The sequence below is a fragment of the Colius striatus genome, chromosome 2, assembly GCF_028858725.1.
Source record: "Colius striatus isolate bColStr4 chromosome 2, bColStr4.1.hap1, whole genome shotgun sequence".
NCBI lineage: Eukaryota > Metazoa > Chordata > Aves > Coliiformes > Coliidae > Colius > Colius striatus.
The window spans coordinates 26,580,085-26,584,384 of record NC_084760.1 but is presented as its reverse complement, the minus strand read 5'-3'; positions in this window follow the sequence as shown (position 1 = coordinate 26,584,384).

Here is a 4,300-nt window from a genome sequence, read left to right as displayed (position 1 = left end):
CCCCCCTGCAGAAGCAGGTTCACCTAGATCAGGTCACATAGGAACGTGTCCAGGCAGGTCTTGAAGACCTCCAAGGAAGGAGACTCCACAACCCCTCTGGGCAGCCTGTGCCACTGCTCCCTCACCCTCACAGTGAAATAGTTTTTTCTTATGTTTAATTGGAACTTTTTGTGTCCCAGCTTCATCCCATTACCCCTTGTCCTGTTGCTAGATAGAAGAGAAAAAAGGGATGCCCCAACCTCTTAACACCCACCCTTTAGATATTTGTAAATGTTAATAAGATCTCCCCTCAGTCTCCTCTTCTCCAGACTAAACAGCCCCATTTCCCGCAGCCTTTTCTTGTATGAAAGACGTTCCAGTCCCCCGATCATCTTGGTGGCCCTGCGCTGGACTCTCTCCAGCACTTCCCTGTCCCTCTTGAGCTGAGGAGCCCAGAACTGGACACAGGACTCCAGATGAGGCCTCACCAGGGCAGAGTAGAGGAGGAGGAGAATCTCTCTCAACTTTCTGGCCACATTCTTCTTGATGCATTCCAGGATGCCATTGGCCTTCTTGGCCATGAGGGCACATTGCTGGCTCATGGTTAGTTTTATTACCAATCAGGACTCCCAGGTCTCTCTCTGCAGAGCTGCTCTTCAGCAGTTCTACCCCCAGCCTGTACTGGTGCTTGGGGTTGTTCCTTCCCAGGTGCAGGACTCTGCACTTGTCCTTGTTGAACCTCATGAGATTCCTCTCTATCCAACTCTCAGTTTCCTCAATTTCTATCCTTGCTTCTGGACTTGCCATTTTTCACTATGTACTTCTGTGATCATCACGTGGTTAAGACATTTGTTTCTTCTGATTTAGTTTTTCTAGGAATTTGGTAATGAAGCTTTCTTCATTTGATGCTTTTTTAAAAAAATTCTAACTACTTTGTCACTACTTTAGAGACTAAGAATTACATTTATACGCATAATTAATGACTTGATTTAGTGGCTGACCTCTAAAATACAAGTTGATAAAAGTTAATGTAATTACTACAGTGTAATGTAATTACTAATTTGGAGGTGGAAATATTGGCATATTTTTAAAAAAAAAAACAACACACTTTTGTTCAAACTAGGCATTAATCCAACCCAAAGCAAGTTAATTTATTTCACATCATCCAGGTTTTGTCACAATGGCGTTTTTCAGTTGGAACAAAATTTTAATTCATCAAAATGCACCAACCTGGTGACATCTTACTGGAACAACAGTGGAAGGGTTAAGATAAGTTGCATCTTTTTGAGGATGTAGATTTGTGCTGCCATCAGAGATTTATGGCATGAGACCAATGCCTTTAGCTGAGCAGGCAGCCAGGGCCAGGACTGACAGCCAACTTGTCCTTGTTGTGTTGGGGCAACAGAAGCAGCTACTTCTACCATCTGTAGTTATTTTCCACATGATTCAAAGCTGAAAACTGCCTAAGACTCAGATGGGCTGAATAAAGTTTGTAAGGAATTAGGCCACTCACTTCTGTGCTCTGTGAATTACCTTAGTGATTAGAGGCATATTAGAGGACTTAGGAGGAAATAAAGAAGCTGTAGAAGACCATAAATCAATTATTTTTCCAGTGAAAATGGCAGTGGCATCATAGCTTCAAGATCTCTGGGCTGAGCACAGATTCAAGTATGAAACCAGGCGTCCCTATATTTCAGCTGTTCCCCATGCTCTAATGGCAAACATTTTGCCTTGAAAGCCTAACAGGTAATGCATCCTTGTGACTATTAACTTGTTATAAACAGTGTAAATTGCAGGCAGGATTTTCAAAATCATTCTCTGTCAGTCTACCTGTGATTTTGAAAATAAAACCCCTTTCCCTCTCTGCTCTCCGTTGACCTCAGTGAAGCTGTTTAAAAATTGCTGTTTTCAGGTCACTGGCATTATTCCATGGATCTGAAGTTAAACTTAGGCTCACATTGTCTTACCAGACTACGAACATTCTGAGTGGTTTTTGAATCAATATTTTTCACACCCTTTCCACATACAAGATGGTTCTTTTTTCTCTGTAGTTTCTCCATAAATCTTAAGATATCATCAAAATGCAATGTCATTTATATTCATTGTGCTTAATGCATGTTTCCCAAAGGTGCCAAAACAATAAACCTTGGATATTAGATAAGTTATTGCTGATAACTCAACCAAGAAAGATATGACAACTGTGATAGCATGGTTTGTTCTTAGCAATTATTTGTATTCTCTGAGAGATGGAAACTATTCCAGAGCCTGGGAACACAAAGCCTCTAATCCAGCCATAAGAAAGAGAAGATAGATTCACTAAACTGCCGGGCAGCAGAGATTGCTTATCCCTTTGTCATTATGCTGGGGCAAAGGCAATTATTTCTGTTGAGCCTGGGCACAGGATTCTCTCTGAAGGAACCTCAGACTGGGAACACTTGATTTCTCTGGGGAGAAACATAATTTATCCTATTCATAAGCAAATAAGTAGGTTAGAAATTAACATGAAAAAAGCCTATGTGAAGCAGATGGCAGAAGGGAGAAAACTAGAACCTCAAGTGACCGTCAAACAGCAGGTTAAGGGCGTGCTGGCTGGCACCAGCAGCTCAAGCCCTCTCCACCTCTACCCAAGGTCAGCCAGACACAAGCTGCTTCACTTGGGAAGGCACAGGAGCCACATTCATGCAGAGTGAGAGCCAGCATGATGTAGCCACTCTCTTGGTGGGGCTGTCAGTAGAGCAGCAAGGGAACAGAATGGATTTACAACTGCCCAGACCCACAGAGTAGGCACTGGCTGGCCAAGCAGTCCAGAGGCTGAATGGTTCAGGGGTGGGCAGCATCGCTGTTGTCTGCCTGCTGTGAGTTGAGAGCTGGGCTGTCCCGTGAAGATGCGCAACATGAAATTCAACATAGAATAGGGTTGTTTAATCAGCAATATGTTTGTAATAGTAAGACTGGCTCCCTGGTCATAAGCATGTGCAGTAGATGTTTCCCAGAGACCAACAGAGTAACTACAGGCCCGAAAATCTCAAAGAATGAAAGGCACTGGGATCCCTCCCAGTGGTGTAGCGTTACAGGCAGCATTAAAAGAACACATCTGAGTTTAAAAATAAAGCAAATAAACAAGTAAGCATGCCAGTCTCCACCACTCCTCAGTACACAATCTCTTACTGAGAAATGAACTGTCAGCAGAGCAGGTTATTGAGATTGCCACCCCAGAGATGTAGGTCGAAATTCACACCTTTTGTTTTGGTTTTTGTTTGAGAGCAAGCTATCATCTCAGCTGAGCCCCTTTGACAGCCAGAGGAAAGGCTGCCCAACACATATCCAGATCATATTCTGGAGGAGATTTTTCCACAGCTGAGGTAGCTGAGACCCACTGAAATGCTCAGGCTTCCCTCACTAAATTTGAAAGGGGACTATGTCTGAGTTCTAGTGCTCTTATATAAAGCCTATTCTGGGACGTAGACTACAAGGTTGTTTTGAGCTTCTTCTTGATCATCTTTCTATTTAACTAGTAGGCTTACTAGCAGGAAAAGCCTCTGTTTCAGTTACCAGGAATCACAGGCGCTGGCAACACAATTACTGTGACAGTGCAAGGTCCCACAATGTCACTATGGCTCATCCTGCTGTTCAATCCAGCAAGCACAGACTTGTTTGCATTTACAGCACAGCTGGATTCTTAGCAAAGTAATCCCAAGTTTGAAAGGATACTGTCATGAAAGAGTCTGATTTTTTGCAGAATGTTATGACCAAAAGTTCCTGTTCTTTGTGCTTGTTTCAGCATTTGAGTAGTCAGCTGTTCTGCTCTCCTCTGAGCTGCATTTGGCCAGCCTGTTTCCTGATGTCAGTGTCAATGGCAGCAGCATTAGGCAAAAAACATTAAACCACACTCTAGAGTAAAATGACAGATAGCACTGAGGTTAAATCTAAGTGTTATTGGTCTTTATTCTGCCCATAGAAGCTCTTCAAGAGCCTGCTGCTCTTAAAAATACTGTGGGTTTAGAATAACTGGTTCGTAGGTTTAATATAGATTGAAAGCTGACTAGTGCTTACATTCTTGCACCAGCAGTATCTAATGTAGTAATGGTTTCCAAGCTAAAAACAGCTAATTCATATAACAAAATAAATAACAATTGTTATTTACTACAGGAATAAATGTAAACATAATGTCTCTAGGCCATTACATTTAGTAGTCTTGGGGTTTGAACTGAAATGCGAGGTAATAGTGACTCTCTGTAGGGATGCAGCATAAGGAAATATTTGGATTTTTAGCCCAGCGTTGCATCCATGTTGTTTCAAATTCCTCTGGAAGCAGTTTTGC